We start from the raw sequence: 22,224 nt of genomic DNA on the forward strand, positions 1-22,224 counted from the left end.
AACCTTTTCCTTCCTTGGATCCAGGACGGTATTCACTGATGCATTCTGGGAAGGCTAACCAAATCTGTAGCTTAGGATCAGAAGGCGGGAGAAAGGCACAACATCTGTCTAGAGCTTTGCTGCATTAGTTTTACTGCAATTATCTTCCCATTTAGGCTGTTTAGTTCTGGGGTAGCTCAGTGGCTAAAGCCTAGGATTATCAAGCAAGAAAAGAAAATGAGAGGTGGTCTGGGATAGGCTGAGCTGTAACCTAAACAAGGGGAGAGCGACTGGGCATTATCTTAATATGAATGGAGATTCCTGAGATAATGCATATAGCTCTTAACAGGGGGAATAAAGGGGGCCTTGCCAACAGCCACTCCATTGTTCAGCTTTTGTCAGGAGTGAAATAAGAGCAGAAGAGCCTTTCAGGTCCTCTCTATGAGGCTAGAGGAGTGGAATGTGGTTGGAATCCAGCTAAGTGTTTGATGTCTCTCTCCTTCTCTCTGTCTCTCTCTCTCTGTGTGTGTGCTGAGGTCTTTTGTGAAAGAGACCTGACAGGGACATGCAACCTTCCTAGAGAAAGGGCAAAGCCTGAAACAAGTCGCTTCCCCCGGTAATGAGCTGACATGCAATTTGAGGACAATAGCATGTCTTTATAGCCAATCCATGGTTGAGCTAATAGAGTTGTGATGACTTTGCACCTGCTGCTACCGCAGCCTGACCATGGAAAGAGAACAACAACCCCCGCCCCAAATTCCTACACTATGAAATCTCCCACAGGCCCACTGCTGTCTAACGCAAGAATACAGTTTGACGGATGAAGTGCCTGACAATGGCATATCTCTTCAGGACAACAGCGGAATGACTAGAATTTTAAATCATAATCTTCCATTTCTTTCCTTCCCTCCACCCACCTCTTCATCCCTGCTTTCCATCTGAAGAGCGATATATTGCGTTGAACATGCAGACAACCTAACGGTACAATTTACTTTATTGGTAACGGTTCAAGATGGTTCCTTTCCTACAAGCCTTGTGATACATGCTGCTCCCACATAACAGTCCATGACAACTCATATATATTAAGGTGCACTTTCACTGGAGAATAGAAGATGGCTTGGAGTTTGCAGAAATGTCCACATGATGTGTACTTAAAAAGAGGGGAAATGTTTTGAATAGAGGATTGGTCACTCAGTTGTTTTGCTTCACATGCCACTGATAAAAAAACAGACTTGGTTTCCTTAAATAGCAAGATGGTGTCTCTCTCTCTCCCCCCCCCTTTAAATATCCTTTCCTTTTTGACAGATACAATGTGTAGCTTTGTTATGGTGTTGTGGTAAATCTTATAGGGGGAGACACAGCAGGGTCAGTGAGATTCTGTATTCACAGCAGAGTGTCTGGGAAAGGAATGTTTACATGACCCTCAGCACAAAGTTTAAATATATGCAGCAGTTTTGCTGTTAACTCCTTGAACTTTCTGGCTGAGCAGACTCGTTGCTGGGAAGAAAATTCTGTTCCACTTGTTTGTTGCATTGTTACTGTTTAAAAATTTTCGCGTCCTGTCAGCTGTTTCAGACATCTGCTCAGCTCTATAAATTGTCTGCATGGGGCAAGCGGTCTCCCCCTTCACCCCACCCCCACCAGTTTGGTCATTTTAAGGGGTGGAGATTGAGGAACATAAATATTGCCTTTTCCGTTTTATTTGTGTTGGTTGAAGACGAATGAGAGAAGAGGGAAGAAATCTTGCAAGCCCAGCCAAAAATAATGTGTGGCAAAGTTCTTGCCTGACAGAGAGCTGTCTTGGTCTGTAACCTACATGCAAAGAAAAGCAGAGCTACAAGATGACCTAATGTTTGGTTAATGTGTAATTTAACAAGAGCGAATCAGAAATCCATTTTGTAATACAAGACTAGCTACAATCACATTTGGTGCCTTTTGACTTAGACGTGATTGTCTTATTTAACATCAGCCCTATTGTTTGTTTAAAGAGAGAAAATCTCCAGACTAGAAACATTATTCAAAAGTGCCCACGCACCACATCCTGAGCAACTAAACAGGAGAAACCAGATGGGGCAAACCACAGAACTATCTCCATAGTTTGAGGAACGTTTTGATGAACTTTGGTAAGTCCACTACTTAGCTAAGCATTCCTGGTGTCCTTTGCCTAGGAACAATGAGAACACAACCCTGTGTATGTCAACACAGAAGTAAGTCCCATTGAGTTCAGTGGAACTTACTTCCAGGTAAGTGTGCATAGGATTGCAGCCCTTGAACTGGTTGATAAAATATAGTATCTCAGCCGGCTGATATGTCAGTGATCTACTTGTGTGAGCCGTAAAATCATTTCTATGGAAGTCTTCAAAGGAAGTTGCAGTAGCAATTCCCATTAAAACATCTACGTAAGCAGTTTCCAGTGGGGCCTAGTCAAAAAGTAGCTGTTCAGCTTAGTATGGTAAATGCTCTCACAAATAAATATAGAGAGAGGTTTTATTTTTTGTCATCCAATTTGAGATTTAAGGTGAGCTAATGCTTGTGATGCCAGCTACCTCAGATAGATAAAGAAGGGCCTCGTATTCAACCTAGTAAAAAGATAAATAAACCTTTATATCTGTGCACACACTGTTAAAAAAAGGTCTTTCCCAACTCCTCAGATGCCACATGGCATTGGTTGTGATCTATATCTAGACCGTCTGCAATATCATCCACTTGTTGCTGCACAAGAGATTCTATGGCTGTGCAGTTCCCCACCCATAAGGACTCCAGAGAGACCAATCTGTTTGCCTAAGTGGGTTTGTGAATTGCAGTCTGTCACTCAGCCAACAACTCCAGTGTGCACTCAGGAGCTATAATAGGCAGTGCTTCTCTGCACAGGCAAGGACTTCCCCCATTCCCTTAATGATGGGGAATAGTCCATCTGCAAACTAGACTTGTGCCAGTGGACCACTTGCTGACATGAAACTGCAGAGGACAGCTCCTGATTATGCAGAGCATATTCTGCCCAGAAGAACTCCCTCAGATCATTAGTTTGCTCCCTGCAGCTTTGATCGTTCTAGTCTGTGTTTCTAGCGTTTGCATTAGTTTTAGGCCATTAGTGACATGGTTTAGCAATTTGCCTTAAACCTTTAGTAGACGTTAAACAAATATTTTCCTTTTAATTCAATTTCTAAACTAATGTCAATGTGTAGATTCATGTAAGAGCGGTAAAACTTTAAAAAGGAGGGTAATTCGCTCAGGCATTAGAGACACCGGGTTTTTTTTTAATACAAGTTCAGCAGCTAGTGAGCGATCCAAGGGAAATGACAAAGTGAATACATTTTAATTCATGCAACATGTACAAGACTAAGTTGGCAATGGCTTGGTAGTTTCCATCGCAAGAATGTCAGAGATGATCAAAGGGAAAGTGACAACAAATGCCCTTGTGGAAGGCACAGCACAGCACTAGCGATGGCACAAAGAATGGCTGGCTTTGTCACTTGCATCTTGCTATTTATCTTATGATGCAAACATTTCACCATATTGCTAGTCACTTAAGCTTCACTGTGAAGTTCTCATGCATTTTGGGGAATACAAGAGTGACACTAAAGAATCTTGGTGGTGTTGGTGGGTTTTTTAAAAAAATGTCTGCACCCTTTGAGAAAGTCCCACAGATGGATCTGACAGCTGTTTGCACCTGACAGATTAAATCTGGTAACTGAACTTGCTGTTTGTGCACTCAGCCAGTCCTTGAACTAGAACCCACGGGGAGTATTGAAAGCAGGTTTAGCAACTGAGTCAAAAAAGAGAGAACCTGCCGTCAGCCAGACTAATAGCTGTGCTAAGCTTGTCACGGTTGGAAGTCGGCTATTTGAAAATCTTAAAGCAGTACTGTAGCAAGTGTCTTCTGCCCCTCCCTGTCTTCTCCCTTCTTTATTCTTAAACACAAAATCCAAAGTAACATGACACAAAGAGCTGCACATTTCACATAACTTGAAGCGTAAAACACTGGGAGTATCCATGCTATTAAGTGATGTCCAGCAGGATTACTTCGATAGTTTAAGACTGAAAAAGTGGTTTGTCATATACAATCAATGTATTCTTGTATCGTACTGATGATTCTAGCAGACTTCAATCCTAGAAGTGATCCTGGCAATAAACAGAGAATATATTCATAGAAAGCCACACTGCTGTGAAGTGGCCTTTCTAAATCATGCTAGGGTGAGAGAATCCTTGATGTCATAAGGCACACTTTATAAGGTTGCACACCTGAACTTCTAGGAAATATGGACTTTCCCAGCCAGTTCCTGTATGTTGCCATAAGACTCCATGGCATCAGCTACCTCATGGTCCCAACTGCCTGCTTGTTGTTCCATCTTAAAATATCTCTTCCTTTTCCAAATTAATTTGAATGACAAAGCTAAGCTCCAGCATGGCACTGCAACACATTGTTCCAGTTCAAAAAGGTCTGTTCACTCATGGCAACAATTCTAGCAGTTGTTCAGCGGGAAGGAAGAGTGGGAGTCAGGGCCAGCCCACCCATGAGAAAAGGTGAGGGGACCGCCTTAGGCAGCTAGTTCTACAGGGACAGCAGATCTCAATGGAGATCTTCACTCACCCCTTCTTCGCTGGTGGGTAAGGTAAAGGTAAAGGGACCCCTGACCATTAGGTCCAGTCGTGACCGACTCTGGGGTTGCGCCGCTCATCTCACTTTATTGGCCGAGGAACCCGGCATACAGCTTCCAGGTCATGTGGCCAGCATGACAAAGCCACTTCTGGCAAACCAGAGCAGTACACAGAAACACTGTTTACCTTCCCGCTGTAGCGGTATCTATTTATCTACTTGTACTTTGACATGCTTTCAAACTGCTAGGTGGGCAGGAGAAGGGACCCCGTCGCAGGGATTCAAACTGCCAACCTTCTGATTGGCAAGCCCTAGGTTCTGTGGTTTAACCCACAGCGCCACCATTTTGTGGTTTACCTCAGGCGCCAAAATGTACTGGAGTGGCCCTAGGGGAAGACTAAAACCAGCTTCCGCCTCCTCCTTATTAACAGCTGATGAACAGTATTACTGATTAGCTGTCTGGAGCTATGTATCCACTTGTAATGCAATGCCTGGTCCAACCAGGGATAGGAGCACCAAAGTTGCTTGTACAGAAGCATTCCCCGCTTGTGGCATATATCAGTGTAACCAGGGCTTTTTTTCAGCCATTGTCATTATAAGAAAGCAAGGGAGGCATTCATGGTGAACATCCGGCACATTTCCCCCCTATAAAAATAGCACTTCAGTACTGTACCTTCTGTGCGTAATAATGTTGTGGATTTCATCCTGTCGATTTTTAGGGACGAAACTTGGCTTTATTTCACCCTGGTCAAAGTCCCAGTTTACCCCCACCCCCATGTGCAGTTGCGTGCACACACAAAGGCTCAGGGTGTCTTTGGCACCCATCTGGAGGCTTCACCCAGAGAAAAACCTGGCTAGCCCCTTCAAGGCTCTGCAATTTTATAGTTCATTATAAGAACATAAGAAGAGTGTGCTGGATCAATGGCCAACCAGATTAGAAGCCTGCAAGCATAACAGCAGTCTCTCCATTTGTGATTCTCAGCAGTTAGAATTCACTTTTCCAAAGCATGCTGCCTCCAACAGTGGAGGTAGAGCACATCTATTGAGGCTAGAAGTCATTGATAGCCCTATTCGTCATGAATTTGTCAAACACTCTCTTAAAGCCACTCCAGCAGGTGGCCACACTGCCTCCTGTGGGAGCAAGCTCCATAGTTTCATGATGTGATGAAATACTTTTTTATATACTGTGAATCTGCCAAAATTCAGTGTCATTGGATGTCCTAGTATTGTGCGAGACAGGAAGAAAAACTTTTATCCATCCACTTTCTCTCCACACCATGCATAATTTTAGGCACCTGTATCCTGTCTGCTCTTACTCACCTTTTCTCTCAACTAAAAAGTTCTAAATGCTGTGACCTTCATCACAAAGGATTGCCCTTGATCACCCTGCTTGCCCTTTTCTAACTGTACAATATCCTTTTTGAGGTGAGGTGACCAGGACTGTACATAGTATTCCAACTGCAGCCTCAGCATAGATTTTTATAACAGCATTGTTCTATGAGTAGCTCTATTTTCAATCCCCCAGCTAATGGTCCATTAAACATCATTATCAAGTATAGTGCCCTGTTTTGGACACAAGAACTGATACGCTTGCAATGGCTTCCTCCATTGATTTTATGCAGGGAGCATAGATGTGATGGACTTTTGTTTGTATATGCTGCCCTACTTCCATGATTAAAGGTTAAGGGGTAAAGGGACCGCTGACCATTAGGTCCAGTCATGACCGACTCTGGGGTTGCGCGCTCATCTCGCATTATTGGCCGAGGGAGCCGGCGTATAGTTTCCAGGTCATGTGGCCAGCATGACAAAGCCACTTCTGCCAAACCAGAGCAGCACACGGAAACGGCGTTTACCTTCCCGCTGTAGCGGTTCCTATTTATCTACTTGCATTTTGATGTGCTTTCGAACTGCTAGGTTGGCAGGAGCTGTGACCGAGCAATGGGAGCTCACCCCGCCACAGGGATTCGAACCGCTGGCCTTCTGATCAGCAAGCCCTAGGCTCAGTGGTTTAACCCACAGAGCCACCTGGGTCCCACTTCCATGATTGAAGTGGTACAATTCCTAGAATTGTACCACTGAGTGTGATTCAAGGATAATCAAAGCACCTTAGAGGAAACTCCCTAGTTGCCTCACTCACCATCATCATTCCTTGACCTTGTTATCAGTTCCTGTACCAAGAGCTTTGCCTAATGTTTGTGTGACACATTTGATATGGGGGAGGGGATGTTGTCGGAATAGCAGCTTCTATTCCCAGTTTCATTGGTATGGCAGCTTGGTTTGGAATGCCAGCATATGACATCATAGCTTGTACTGGCAAAGTAAATTCATTGTGCTCTCCATCCTAACCACTTATTTGGTATGTAAAATTAGGCAGTACTTCAGGCTGTTTCTTTTTCCTTTTCACAAAATTCAGCTGCAGTTTGACTCATACATTCCTTCTGAGAATCACTAGAAATTGATGGAGAGGTCTCAGTAGGGTTCCAACAACTGTTGCTCAGCTGGATTTCCAAAAGTGTTCTGCTGCTGTCATTTTGAATATGTATACCAGAATTAAGTCTTGTTCTCATGCCTACCGTGCGATTTTTTGTTTGTCTTTCAGTAAACCTATATTTTACCAAGAGGTTGAGAATTAATTTAACCAACCCTGGCAAGAATTAGTTAGCAGAGAAATGAAACAGTTCTTTCTCGCTAAATCCAAGAATCACTAACTATTTCCTTCTTTAATGAGCTCTATCAAAAACAGATAAGAAGAAGAAAGGCATGCAAACTTGATTGGCATGCTTCAGAAGAGAAACTGATTTTATCCTGGTGCTTCCAAAGATTTTATATAAATGCTCATGATGTGAAGAAGACCTAGTAAGGATAGGCTATATTCTTCCAATTACTGAAACTGTAAAAATCCGGCCAATATCTACTTCTTCCAATACTTGCTGATTTACCTGTCCAAGTGATCTTTTCAAGTCTCTTGAAGCATCATAGTTAATGGCTATTGTATATGAAATGAAAGTGGCGAATTATTTATTGGCTAGTTGAAGAGAGGGTTTAAGTTAAACTCACCTAGGCTTCTAGCATTACTTAAATATTTTCTAATGCAAAATCATATTTAAAGGTCAAAACCAGCACCCTCGTGTTCTTGTGCAGAATTTTCTTTTTAATAAAAAGATTCCCCCCAAAGGGAAATGTCCCAGCATCTTCACAGAAGACCAGAATCAAACAAGCATCCAGTGTCGTTCATAAATAGATTTATTTTTAAAACTTATATCCTACCCTTCGTCTTATCCCAGGGCAAGCTGCAATATAAAAGTTTACTGTTCATTACAGTTCAATAAAACCCCAGCCACCTGTAAAGTATCACTAGATAGACCAATTTTTAAAATGCCAAAGGCCTGATGAAAAATGAAAATTTAAACTGGTGCCTAAAGTTTGGTAATGTTGGTGCCAGCCAGATCTTGGGGGTGGGAAAAATTGCTGAGAAGACCCTCTGTCAAGTCCATTTGTGGGATGAGAGGCATAGGTCCAAGAGCTTTTTCCTTTGTCCCATTGCTTTCAGTTGGATTTAGCATTACCGTAAACAGCGGGTTTTCCCAGAGAAAGTGGCAGGACCACTCAGAGTTTATTTCTTTGCTAGCATGCAAAGGCCGGCTGCTTACTGGTCCATTGGTTCACAGTAGCCAGAACTCACAGCCAGTCAGAAGAGGCCCAAACATCAACCAAAGGGAGGTAGGAAAGACCGGCATGCCTAAGTGTGGACTGACACACAGACGTTTGTTTCATGTACCTTGTTATGTGGGCTTTAAATACATGGCAGAAGTACTACTTAGTGGCAAAGGCAACAAAACAACTTATCCATTTCTAGGTAAAAATCTAGTTATGGCATTGTAACGGTATCTTTGCATCTGCCCCATATGTACCATGATCATCCTTGAATCAAGGATAGTTGCAGTATATTTGTACTTGATTGTCATCTATTTATAATGCAGAGAGATTTAAAAAGGTTCCCAGACAAGATCCTTCAATAATGGGGGAGCCTCACAAACTCATATTCATGCCAGATTTGTACAACTTTATGTGACAAATCAGGCATCATTAGAGAGAAAATACCATCCTGAACTATGGCAAGTTCTTAAAGAAATGGGAGTGCCTGATCACCTCACCTGTCTCCTGAGAAACCTCTATGTGGGACAAGAAGCTACAGTTAGAACTGGATATGGAATAACTGATTCGGAAAGGAGTATGACAAGGCTGTATATTGTCTCCCTGCTTATTTAACTTATATGCAGAATTCATCATGCAAAATGCTGGACTGGATGACTCCCAAGCCGGAATTAAGATTGCCGGAAGAAATATCAACAACCTCAGATATGCTGATGACACAACCTTGATGGCAGAAAGTGAGGAGGAATTAAAGAATCTTTTAATGAGGGTGAAAGAGGGGAGCGCAAAATATGGTCTGAAGCTCAACATCAAAAAACTAAGATCATGGCCACAGGTCCCAACACCTCCTGGCAAATAGAAGGGGAAGAAATGGAGGCAGTGAGAGATTTTACTTTCTTGGGTTCCATGATCACTGCAGATGGTGACAGCAGTCACGAAATTAAAAGACGCTTGTTTCTTGGGAGAAAAGCAATGACAAACCTAGGCAGCATCTTAAAAAAGCAGAGACATCACCTTGCCGACAAAGGTCCGTATAGTTAAAGCTATGGTTTTCCCAGTAGTGATGTATGGAAGCGAGAGCTGGACCATAAAGAAGGCTGATCGCCGAAGAATTGATGCTTTTGAATTATGGTGCTGGAGGAGACTCTTGAGAGTCCCATGGACTGTAAGAAAATCAAACCTATCCATTCTGAAGGAAATAAGCCCTCAGTGCTCACTGGAAGGACAGATCGTGAAGCTGAGGCTCCAATACTTTGGCCACCTCATGAAGAGTTTGGATATCCCGCTTTATCACTACCCGAAGGAGTCTTAAAGCGGCTAACATTCTCCTTTCCCTTCCTCCCCCACAACAGACACCCTGTGAGGTGGGTGGGGCTGAGAGGCTTCAGAGAAGTGTGACTAGCCCAAGGTCACCCAGCAGCTGCATGTGGAGGAGCGGAGATGCAAACCCAGTTTCCCAGATTAGGAGTCTACCGCTCTTAACCACTACACCAAACTGGCATGAGAAGAGAACACTCCCTGGAAAAGACCCTGATTTTGGGAAAGATTGAGGGCACAAGGAGAAAGGGACGACAGAGGACAAGATGGTTGGACAGTGTTCTTGAAGCTACCAACATGAGTCTGACCAAACTGCAGGAGGCAGTGCAAGACAAGTGTGCCTGGCATGCTCTGGTCCATGGGGTCATGAAGAGTCGGACATGACTAAACGACTAAACAACAACACCATCCTGAAACCAACTGATATTGCACAGAATAAATTTTCATTTGCTAGTTATACTCTTGTTTCTAAAAGCATTGCACCTCCCTTGTGATGGAGCAACATGGATAGATGCCAGCTACATGTAGCTTGGTTACTGTCAGACATATTACATAGACAGTTATAAAATATTCATGTAGTACATCTAGTTTCCTAGTACTTATTCATATTTTTCTCCTTCATTTTCCCAGTAGTCTATAGTGTTTACAAGAATGGATCCCACTTTATTTCTGGGAACACACAGAAAAGTTTTGATTTTGCAAGGACAACGTGCAAAGACCATTAATACTAGTCCTAGTCCTTAATTTCATTTTTTAAAAGAAAAGTTTCATGCTTTTTAAGAACAGAAGTATAACAACATGTATAAGCATTTAAAAGCGAATGAAGCAAAAACTTTCAGGGATTCAGTCCCATAAAAACAGGGTCCAATCTTGAGGGTCAGGGAAATATAAGTCTTCACAAGATGTCTGAAGTAACTAGTGGCAAAACGAAGGACATTCCACAGTACAATGGCATCAGCAAAACAATCCTGTTTTCACTGTCCTGACATATTTTGTAGGGTGCAGTGCTCCAAGTAGATGATCTATCTGGACATACACGTCTGTACAGTTTTTCAGGTAACCTAATTCAAAGTTGTTTGAGGCTTTATATGTTAACAATAAGACATTGAACATGGTCCTGGATCTGATTGGCCACCAGTGCAGTTCCCTCAGCAGAGGTGCACATCTAGGTGGCTGCAGTATTCTGCACCAGCTCCAACTTCAGCACCAATCCCAGGGGTAGCCCTACATTGAGCACCTTATAGTAGTCCATTGAGTATGTTGGAATCTACTAGTAGATCCTGACAAGAGTTTCTGTTTCCAAATTGTTGGACAACAGTGACAACAGAACATCTATCCTCACCAAAATTAGTGAAGAAAGCCAACCCAGGCTCAGAATGCACTCGGAGTCTTTATGCTGTTTAATTCTAACTATAATATGTGTATTTAGCAGCTGGCTCTGGTTGGCAGATCTTGGGATTCTATTAAATAGCAAAGTAGGCCAGTAAGCCTGAAGGCTGTCCACCCCTTCCCTCAAGGATACTTGCCACAATCTCTAGCTGACATACAATCAGTGTCATCCTGAAGAGGACATACCCATGTATGGACGTAGGGCTCCTCTGGTCAGTCATGGTTCATGCCCATGTGGAAGGAGATCTACTTATACACCTTCACATACCCATAGGCCTCCTTCTGGCTGGCACCGACAGGAGTGTGCACATTGGTATCTACGTGGTGGGCCTACCTTTACATTCCTAATGATCTGTCATGCACCTGATAACAAAAACTTGATTATCAAATGCTTGGATTTGGGCTTTTGTTGATCATTCCTTGACAATATTTCTCTACTAGACAATGCTGGGTATTGTGATAATGTATGTGCTACAAGTTTAGTACAGTGGTACCTGGGGTTACAGACGCTTCAGGTTACAGACTCCGCTAACCTGGAAGTAGTACCTCGGGTTAAGAACTTTACCTCAGGATGAGAACAGAAATTGTGCGACTTCGGCGTGGCGGCAGTGGGAGGCCCCATTAGCTAAAGTGGTACCTTAGGTTAAGAACAGTTTCAGGTTAAGAACGGACCTCCAGAACGAATCAAGTTCTTAACCCGAGGTGCCACTGTATTTCTGTTATTGGGCACTTCCCTTTTTTTGAAAGAAAGAAAGAAAGAAAGAAAGAGTAAGGAAGACTTCTTAGTAGGGATGAGACTCTGGCATTGGCAGGAAATGGGCAAACAGGTAGTGCAGTTCCAAAGAATGCAAAGCCTTAAGAGGTGTTTCTCAAGTCTAATAGGTCCTGCCTCCTGGCGGCATTTCTGTCTGGCTGTTTTAGGGCAAATGCCTGCAGGAGCTGCCAGTGGTCGAGTGCCTTTACACACACACAAGCACAGCTCTGGCTTATAAAGTTACAATAGAGCCCATAATCTTTTATTTATAAGTCTCTATTCACTTGTCGCTTGCATCTTTCCCAAATGCAGCGGTACACAAAGAAATGGCAAAGGTGCTGTAAATGTTTTATACCGACTTAGGGGAGAGGCTCTACCTTCCATAAAATAAAAGATAATTTGATGGAGAATGCATCCCTGCTGACACTTAATACTTTCAATATACCATTTATGATATAACTGCTGTGTAACAAAAGACAATACCTGGCATTTTCTGTGTATCTTTTGCTCTGCTTTCTCAGTAGTTTGGGGTTTTACTTAAAGCAGGGCGGGGGCGGTGGGGCAGAACATGGCAATTGATTTTCAGTGGGGGTTTTTTTTTTTTTAAAAAAAATGTGTATCTGTGCTGGTCATAAAAAAGAAAGAAAGGAAGACTTTGTGGCTCCTGCCGTTATAGTACTGCTATCTAGACACCAGTGGAAATTACATCACCTCCTGTACTGACTGTTAACCTGATCTTCAATGAGCTCTGCTAGCATAAAATGAAACCAAATCCCATGTCTGCTGTTGCTCTTTCGTAGTGCAAAAATGTACTTTTCACATTTTCCAACCAATATGAAGAGGGGGCTACAAAGAAATAATTGCATGACTTAAAAGGAAGCAATCGTGTTAACAAGCTTTCCCAAACTTTTCCTGTTATTTTAAAAGAAAACTAGTTACTTTTCTGCAGTTAGAGCGAATTCACATAATGCATAGAACAATGCTCCATGGGTTTGCTCAACATTAAAGCCATCCTATGTTCAGTGAGACTTTCTCCTTAGTACATTATTTCTTCTATCCCGCATTTACAATTATACCAAAGGCAGCAAAGAAATGCAAGTAAAAGGTATATTGCATACCCAGCAGCCATTCTTCTTCCAAAGCTATCACATTTTCTTTCCAATGATAAGTGTTATGTATTAGTGTATATAGTTTTCCCTCAGGTCCTCAGGTCCTTGACAGTTGTTTTAGGAGGGAACTTTAGGAGGGAACTTTTAGGAGGGAACTTTGAATTATGTTTGATACATTGTTTGAGCCAGCCTCTATAAAAGCAGGCCGGCTCGGCAAAGAGCTGCTTTGGAGAGATTGCTGTGTCGTCTGCTATGCTTACCCACAACTTAACAATAAGCATATTCCTTTAGTGTATAAAATGGATTACTTACCATGAAACCCCGAATGGGTTTGGTCATGTCAATGAAATATGGAGCCCAGTAGTTGTGCTTGTAAAGAACTACAGCGGAACTTTGGTTGTCAAACGTTACTCATTCTGGAAGACCATTTGACTTCTGAAACGTTAGACACATGAGGAGCAATGGGCGGTCGGCGAATTCCATTGAGAAACTGGAGAAATGCACCTCGGAAGCCCTTCATCTTCCGAGGCACGTTTGATAACGGAAGCATTCTCTTCTGGGTTTTCGGCGTTCGGGTTCCAAATTGTTCAGCTTCCAAGACTCTCGGAAACCAAGGTTCCACTGTATTTGACACTTAGTCAGAATTCATTACAAAAGGTTAATATTCTACCCAGAATATTCATCTTACAAAACTGTGGGTTGGGTTATTGTTGTTTTTTTAAAAAAAGAGAGAGAGAATGTATTTGTTTTGATATCTATGTATTTTGATTCTCATATCAAAATTTTAAAATAAGAAATAGGAAACATATATATATATATATATATATATATATATATATATATATATATAACATAGAATCTATAACAAATCTTTAAAATCTATAAAAAAACCCTGCCTTGATGGCAAAAGATGGGTGAGTAATGTAATAATAATAAAAGAAAAAATAAACTCAGATGCACAGGGCAGGGGAAAGATCACAACCAGATAAAAGCAGCTGGCAAAATGCAAGAAGTGGTGAGATTAGGCATACTTTTGGGTGCAAGGTGTTCTATTGTCTGGGCACCACAGCCATATCACCCAGGCCTGTCCAACTACATCTGAGGAAGGGAAGATTAGGAAAGTGAGGCGTAAAGAAATTTATAGATACTTCCATCCCTAGCAGAGACTAGGCACCAATCCAAAAGTGTATTCAGATTTTTAGCCTAAACATTTTGTAAAGCAGAAGTCCTAAGCTTCAAAGTGGGAATTTGTTTTGGAACAGTTGAAAGTTGAACCAAATGTTAAGTTTTAACCAAATGCACACACCTACCCCGGGGATGCAGGTGGCGCTGTAGATTAAACCACAGAGCCTAGGGCTTGCTGATCAGAAGGTCAGCGGTTCGAATTCCCGCGACGGGGTGAGCTCCCATTGTTCAGTCCCAGCTCCTGCCAACCTAGTAGTTCGAAAGCACGTCAAAGTGCAAATAGATAAATAGGTACCGCTACAGTGGGAAGGTAAACAGTGTTTCTGTGTACTGCTCTGGTTCACCAGAAGTGGCTTTGTCATGCTGGCCACATGACCTGGAAGCTGTACGCCAGCTCCTTCGGCCAATAATGCGAGATGAGCACCACAACCCCAGAGTCAGCCACGACTGGACCTAATGATCTCTTTACCCTTTACCTGTTAATACAAATCATTCAAAAAGATAAAGAAAGCATGAAAATAGGCAGCCAGTTTCACATACAAATTTGCCTTCACAGTCGATCACAACCAACCTTTAGAATTGGTGAATAGAAGGGTTTTACCCTGTACCAGAATAAAATAAATTAATATTGACTTATTTGATATTTTTATAAATCACCCTTCCTCCCAAAAGGGAGTGCAGGGTGGATAACAATTTAAGGGTGCTTTCAGATTGTCACTGTTTTGCAAGTGGGATCATAGAATCGTAGAGTTGGAAGGGAAGGGACCAAAAGGGTCATCTAGTCCAACCCCTTGCAATGCAGGAATCTCAACTAAAGCATCCAAGACAGTTGGCAATGAACCAGTGCTTTAAAACCTGCAAGGAAGGAGAGTCCACCACCTCTCTTGGGTTCTGTTCCGCTGTTGAACTGTTCTTACTGTCAGAAAGTTCTTCCTGGTTTAGTCAGAATCTCCTTACTTGCAACTTGAAGCTTGTACAAACTAGCTTGCTCCATCTTCCTTGTGACATCCCTTTAGATATTTGAAGATGGCTATCATATCAGTCTCCTATTCAATGCTAACCACACAATTCAAGTTGCACAATTCAAATGGGGTTGGTGGTCTTGTGCAACAAACTTGTTCTCTTTTTTAAAGAACTTTTGCAGTAAGGGAAGTGATGGACAATCCACCCCAAAGTTCGAGATAACAATTGCATGATGAAATGACATATGATCTCCCCCTAAACAAATCTGAATGAATGCTCAGTAAAGAGATGTCCATCACATTTGAAAAGTTTGTGTGTTTAATAGACAAGTAATCTGAAAGTGACCTAAAGCAATGCATTAGTCATAAAAACATTTAAAACATCAAATAAATGAATATTTGACAGATAAATCATTTTGCCTTTCCTGTAAGAAAGATGAATTCTTTGAAAGAGAAGAGGAGAGTAATACACTTTGTTTAACAGTTAAAGAACATGACTCAGATTCTTTTGAAGGACCTGTTCTAAGTTACAAAGGCTTTTACAGGTTTTGAAGGTGTAAGCCATCCTTTGAAAAGAGACAGGGATGGAAGTACAACAAAGATCCAGACATAGCATTGCATTACACTCTATTGTCTTAATGCCATCCAAATAATGTCAGGGGCTGTTGAACAATTTCATGATGAGCTTTCTTTTGAGTATCCGGACAGTTTCAAATGGAGTAAAAACTACTCTTGTAAAGACAGGTAAAAATGGGATGAATCATACCTACTTTCATCTGACAGGCTTATTTTATCCTTAGAAGGTAAAAATGGATTTCTCTTGTGTGAGGTTTGAGAACTGTCAGAAGGTATTCTTTAAACATTCTTTAAACATTCTTTAAACAAGGAAGTGGAGTTTGTTCCAATGTCTCTAAGAATTGTCCACCCATTTCACTCCATCTCTTCTATTTGGACCCTCCTAAGAATTGTATGGTGTTTAGAGATTATTTGCCAGTCAGTGCACATGTTAATTTGCCAGATTAAACAGAGAAAGCACTGCATTTTAATTGTGCAATTCCATGGATGAAAAGGATATCATATTCATAATTACAAAAGTCTACTCTATTTCGAGTCAGGCCATTGGCTTACTGAGAACAGGTTATTTCCTATCTTGCTGCCTGAAATTGTTTAACCAGAACTCTATTACTCTATCATTATTATTATGAAAAAAATCCTTCAGTAGCACCTTAAAGACCAACTAAGTTTTTATTTAGGTATGAGCTTTCGTGTGCATGCACACTTCGTCAGATACATTTGAAACAGGAAGAACCAGACCCTTATGTATATTCAGAGGGGGGACATACATAAGGGTCTGGTCTCAAAGCAAGGTACAGTTTCTATAATCTCAAGCAAACTACTATTGTATACAACAACTGAGGCCGCATCCTGGCAAGGAAGAGGCACTATTGGCATGCTATTCTTGTGTCTGGAAATCAGATGCATGACATGTTCCAACCAGAGTCACACTCCCCTGATGGAGCAGTTTTGAATGCTGCCCGTACTCTTAGAGTACGTTGTTACTTGTGGTCCTGGTGGTGTCACTGCATAGTTAAAAACAAAAAGTGCCTTGTTCCAGCACCAGCATGTCCCTGGTGTCCCTGGACTAAGACAGCCTTGCTGTACTACTACACATTCTAGTAACCTCATCTCTTGACTACGGTAATGCACTTTAATGGAACTATCCTTGAAGACAGCTTGAGATCTTTAGACTGCAGTCAGAACGTTGAGAGGACCATCTATATGGAGTCATATAACACTCATTCTGTGTGATCTGCATTGACTGCCTATATATGTCATTGGACCCAATTCAAGGTGTTATTGTTGGCATATAAAGCCCTAAATAATTCAGGACCCAAGTATTTGATGGAGCAGCTCTTCACGTATCAGCCAGCCCCAGCCCACACATCACCAGGAAAGTTATTCTCAGTGGATTGCTGCATAGTAACATGGGTTGGGCTTTCTCCATAGTGGTGGTCTGACTGTGGAATTCTCTCCCCTGGAGGTACATATGCCACTACATTATTGGGTTTCTGGCACCAAGTTAAGTCACATCTGGCAGAATTTAATTGGATTGTCCAAGATCCTCCGGTTTATATGAACTGCTGCTGTTTTATTGCTTTACTGTTTCTGAGGAGGTTTAGAAATGTTGATTGGTTGTTTGGCTGCAGGTTTTATAATTTTAACTGTTTATTTAATGTTTGTAAATTCCCTGGGATCTACAATGGTACCTCTGGTTACGAACTTAATTCGTTCCGGAGGTCCGTTCTTAACCTGAAACCGTTTTTAACCTGAGGTACCACTTTAGCTAATGGGGGTTCCTGCTGCCGCCGCGCCACCGGCGCGTGATTTCTGTTCTCATCCTGAGTTCTTAACCCAAGGTACTACTTCCGGATTAGCAGAGTTTGCAACCTGAAGTGTTTGTAACCTGAGGTGCTGGTAACCCTAGGTACCACTGTATTTTGATGAAGAGTAGTTTAGAGGTTAGATAGATAGATAGATTAGATTAGATATAGATAGATAGATATACACATACATACACACACACACACACACACACACACACACACACACACACACATATATATATATATATATATATATATATATATATATATATGGATTGTTATCCCTGCAACCTCCTTCCACAAAATTGTACTAATCAGACAATTGCTATGGGCATAGGTTTGCCACATTCTGAAAGTCTCTATACAGTACAGAGTCAAGAAACCATAATTGTGGTGTAAAATGTTATATTTTTTTCCCAAAAATAACATCATAGAGAATCTCCAAACAACTAAATGAACATAATTAGCAGAATCAAAATATTGCCTCAGCAGGGAAGTTCTCCAAGTTGGCAGGAATTAGATGCCTCCTCACTCCTAGGCATGTTTACAAGCTCCACCCGGGGCCCTGCGACTAAAGATTGGGAGGAATTTGAACCATGCCGATGTATTTGTCAAGCCAAGCCCAAAAGGCACCCCAAAGAACTCAATGTCAAGGCATTGTGGAGTGACAAAGAATGCCCTTAACTCTATACAGTAATGCCTTAGGTATTTCCCAAACCAGTTCTTAACTTGCCTTTCCCGCCCAGACAGAAAGCCAGTTAAACCAGTCAAGAACACCACTTCAAGAACAGGGCTCCCAGAAGCATGGAGTAGGTGAAAAAGAGGAGTCCCAGGGCCAATGAGGGGCTGCCTCCCAAAGGTCCCCATCAACCTTCAAACAGGCTTGTAGTTAAGCCCATACTGCCGAGGGAGGGGGTGCTGCACAGAAAAGAGTGGGGTGGCAAAGCCAGCGTATAAAGCATGACTTCTTACTCTTCCTGATTGACATGATGGCTCACCTGACTCTTCCACAACTCCCCAGGGGAAAACCTTCTTGAATCTTCTTCCCAGGGGAACAGGTGTGTAAAATTTGCCCCCACTCAAGGGTAGAAGGGTCAGGCTATTTAAAATATAACATTAAGAACCATTTTTTAAAATGCAAAGAATACAAGAATACCAAATATAGGGTGAAGCCTAAAAATATACCTCTCTAGTGTCAAAGGCGAAGGTTAAAATGTGTGCCCATGGGTGCAGCAGAACTTTCCCTTCCTCTCCCCTGCAGCCACCCACCCATGCACACTTTTAAAATCTGCCCTGGAGGACCCCTCTAGTGGAGATTTTGTGGGAGCATGGGGATAGGATTGGAGGATTGGAAGTTGAAACCCCACTGCATGAACTCCAGGCACACAGCATTGGCTACAAGCACCGAACCTTTAAAATAAAACTTCCACAGAGCCATCATATCATAGCTCAGACACACACAGAGACACTTCTATATGGATGTTTGTATGAGAGAGAGACAGTCTACTCAGAAGTAAACTCAGTGGCGTTAAAGGAAACATATTCCCAGGTAAACCGGCATAGAAATGCAGTCTTACTCCCTTATTATATTCAGCCTAAGCCGAGCCATTGTCTGCCCCCAAATAATCAGAATGTGCCTGCCGCATAAAACTTCAAGTCCTCTGGCACAGTTGGCATGCGAAAAAGAAAAGCTGCCTGATGTCTGTAGATGGGGATATGCTTTTTTTAACGCTGTACATAGCAGTTGGCCTTAATCCAGCTCCCTGCTGTTAAATTTCATATCCTGTACTTGAATGTTGGGTTCATGTTTTGAGATAAAGTCTTCTGTTGACTTACGTACCGCCACATTTCAGTTTAATCTGGAGTTTGAGATTTGCTGCCCACACAAGCCGTCAAGAACTTGATAAGGTCAAAGAAAAAAGACAGACAACAGGCATGATCATGCCCAGCATGTAACCCATTCACTTTGTTTGCCAGCTGGTATCACTTTACAGATGCTTCCCCTCTCTCGCAAGTGGTCAGAAGGTGGTTCTATCTGGAAAGATTATTCAGAAGCACATCCAAGCATCCCAGATACTTCTCAGATGCAGGTGCTGCCAGGGAAGCTTAGCTAGTCTGGCAAGCACCCTTTGTTTCTCCACTTCAGTCCTCTGAAGTCCTACTTCAGAAATCCCAAGCCGCCAAATATTTGCATCAAAGGCCTTTCTTGAGAAAAAGGCAAAAAGGGAATCAATGAAATGTTTGTTGTTGTTGTTTTAAAGAACCCTTTTTTTAAAGTAATTCTTATTACAGAAAAAAAAATAAAAGATCAGCATTAACAATAGCATATTCTAGTCTTTGTCATCATATTCCCCTGCAAGGATCAGAGTGATTCAGCATGTAATTCCAAATACACCATACTAACATTTTGGGAATTTCACAGGCCTGCATATATTGATGGAGTGCTGGGGGAATTTAGTCCCTCATTTATATATTTAATAAATCAAACCAAAATGTACAGAATGTGTCCTTTTTGTTTGTCCTCCTATGAAGGCAAACTTGAGTAATCTTTTCCAGCATAGCCATGAACCATAATTTCTCATATCAAACCTCTGTTGCAGCTCTCTCTAGATGCTTCCAAATCCATGCAATGACCAGCCTTGCAACCATCAGAAGAAAGCTAACTTCTTGTGTTGACATATTCTGTCAACTCCAGCTATTCAGTCTGTATCCCAGGGGTGTTTACCTAGTGCTTGACCAGTTTGGCGCCCCCCCCCCCCATGGCACAGACCCAGGGATGCGTGAAAATAGCACCTCTCCACTTTGGCTTGGAGTGGCTAGGAGGGGGAGCAGTGAAAGGTGAAGAAAGCAAAACTTTTGAGTTTCTGGCCTCATGCTTTCAGAGGCACTGCTACAGCTGCTTGCCAAGGGCGCAAGGGAGCCTAGGTATACCTCTGAGTGATCCGATTGATTTCCTCAAATATTTGACTCCAGAAGGTGTCGACTTTTCCACCAAAGCTGGAAATGCATTCCCCTTTCTTCACTAGATCACCAATAAGCCTGAGAGGATGTTCTGGCAATGTAGGAAAGATCATCAAGGCATAAGATGCCACCAGAAAACAGTTCTAAACATTGTCTCCCTAACCTATACTAACAGAGAGCACATTGATACATTGTTCCATAATTTGATCTGAGATGCACGCTTGAAACGTAACATTTCTGAATATTCTCATTCCATATTTGCTTGACTTTCCCCATTCCTCTTGCCTTTGGTCTATTTCATGTTTAGATTGTAACTGACTGCAGACAGCAGCATGTTTATTTCATTCTTTTGCAAAGCCTTCAGTATATTTTAGGGATTGCATAAATGAAAAATGATTAGCTTGGATTCAAAAGGTCTTTTGCACAAGCAGATTTTTGCCAATATGCCACTTTGGTTACAATCTGGGATGAACTGGCATGTGAATGAATTTGCATTTATAGATCCAAATTCTTGCATTAAAAGTTTAGTGATCAACAGAACTTAGTGGGTAATGCCTAAGTGTCTTGGTCTTGCTGAGCATTAGCAAAGATAGGAAGGGAAGGTTATTGGGTGTGGAGTTACGCATTTGTACAAGTGGCTGCCTCTATTGCTGAGGACAGGACCTGGAATGCAGGAAAATAGGAAAGAATCTGAGGCCCTGGTTCACTCACTGAGGCCCCAAGGCTGAGAGGTAATCAGAAAACAAGTGACAGTAGACAAGGCTATTTCAGCTAGTCATCTGAGCACCTCAGGTAAATCTATAGTAACTACGAGGGAGTTGAAGCAAAGAAATTACATTTTAAAAAACCCAGGATTTAATCTGTGTCACCCAAAGTGGCTCCCAAAGTGAGGGCAGTAGGATTACCTAGGGGTATGTGAAAAGGCAAGAGGAGAGCTAGAGACACTGGAAGTGTAAATGACTACCCGACGTTGACAAACTGGTATCAATGGATCAAGTTTATCAGTTTTGTTGAATTAATGACACTAAATTGTTTTAATTGGATTTTGATTAAATGCGCAATTAATTGTTACTGTTCTGCATTGTCTGTGTGCTAACTTCTTCAATGGGTTGCGCAAACTGCTAGGCTAGTATAATGGGCATTAGGGATGAATTTATAGAACTAGGTGAGCAGTGGGCTGAAAAGGTTTGCGAACCACTGCTCTAAATTCTAGACATGCAAAGTCATGGGTGATCAAATGGTATGCAGGAAGAATGAACTTGCTTAGTCAATTGGTCTTAAAACAGCTTACCTACTTTTCTTTTCTTCAAGTAAGCAGATAGGAAATGAGCTTGCAAGGCCTGAGAGAGATTATTTCTCACAACTGAAATCCACCTTTGGCTCAGATATTCCTTCACAATCACAATGGTCTTTTCCCCTGATGGAATGTCGACATTTTTTTGTGATGTGCATCTATCACAAATCATTTATCTGTTAATAGGTTACAGTTAATATGGAAGAGGCAGCACAAGTTATCCCCATTCCTTAATTCCCTTCTTTGCTTCCCCACTCCACTAGTTTGAAACAAAATAAAATAAAGGAATACTGTAATAGACCTTCTATCTTCACCTGAGAAGGTCTGCTGTCCTCAAAGGTGTCTGAAACAGAATTTCTTTTCCTTGCGGCTTCCAGGTAAAATAGTGAATGGGTCACGATGGAGTCATGTGATCATTCTTAGCAATTATTCATAAGAAAGAAAATAAATAGACCATTGATGAATGATATCGATGACTGCCCATCACTGGGCATAACATGCACCAGGAGTCTTAAAACATACCTGTTCTTTTGGAAATAACTAGTCATATTATCGCTTACTGTTTCTTTTAGCTCTTCTTTTATCATTTCTATTTGACTGGAGTTGTTAATGGAGATGTTTTGCTGCATTTACTCGTGT

The 22,224-nt window shown here is 41.8% G+C and overlaps 1 long non-coding RNA gene across 3 annotated transcripts in view; it reads left to right on the forward strand.

Moving 5' to 3' along the window:
• The first annotated feature begins 1,443 nt into the window (after window positions 1-1,443).
• LOC132591890 (uncharacterized) overlaps window positions 1,444-22,224 on the forward strand; it is a 76,946-nt gene continuing 56,165 nt past the window's right edge. Inside the window, exon 1 of one of the 3 annotated variants that reach the window (XR_015948929.1) lies at window positions 1,444-2,102. This is a non-coding gene — a long non-coding RNA (uncharacterized LOC132591890). The remainder of the gene's footprint in view (window positions 2,103-22,224) is intronic. The other 2 variants (XR_009557331.2, XR_009557330.2) reach the window with 2 other exon arrangements.

Source organism: Zootoca vivipara, chromosome 3 (genome assembly GCF_965207765.1).
Source record: "Zootoca vivipara chromosome 3, rZooViv2.hap1.1, whole genome shotgun sequence".
Classification (NCBI taxonomy): domain Eukaryota; kingdom Metazoa; phylum Chordata; class Lepidosauria; order Squamata; family Lacertidae; genus Zootoca; species Zootoca vivipara.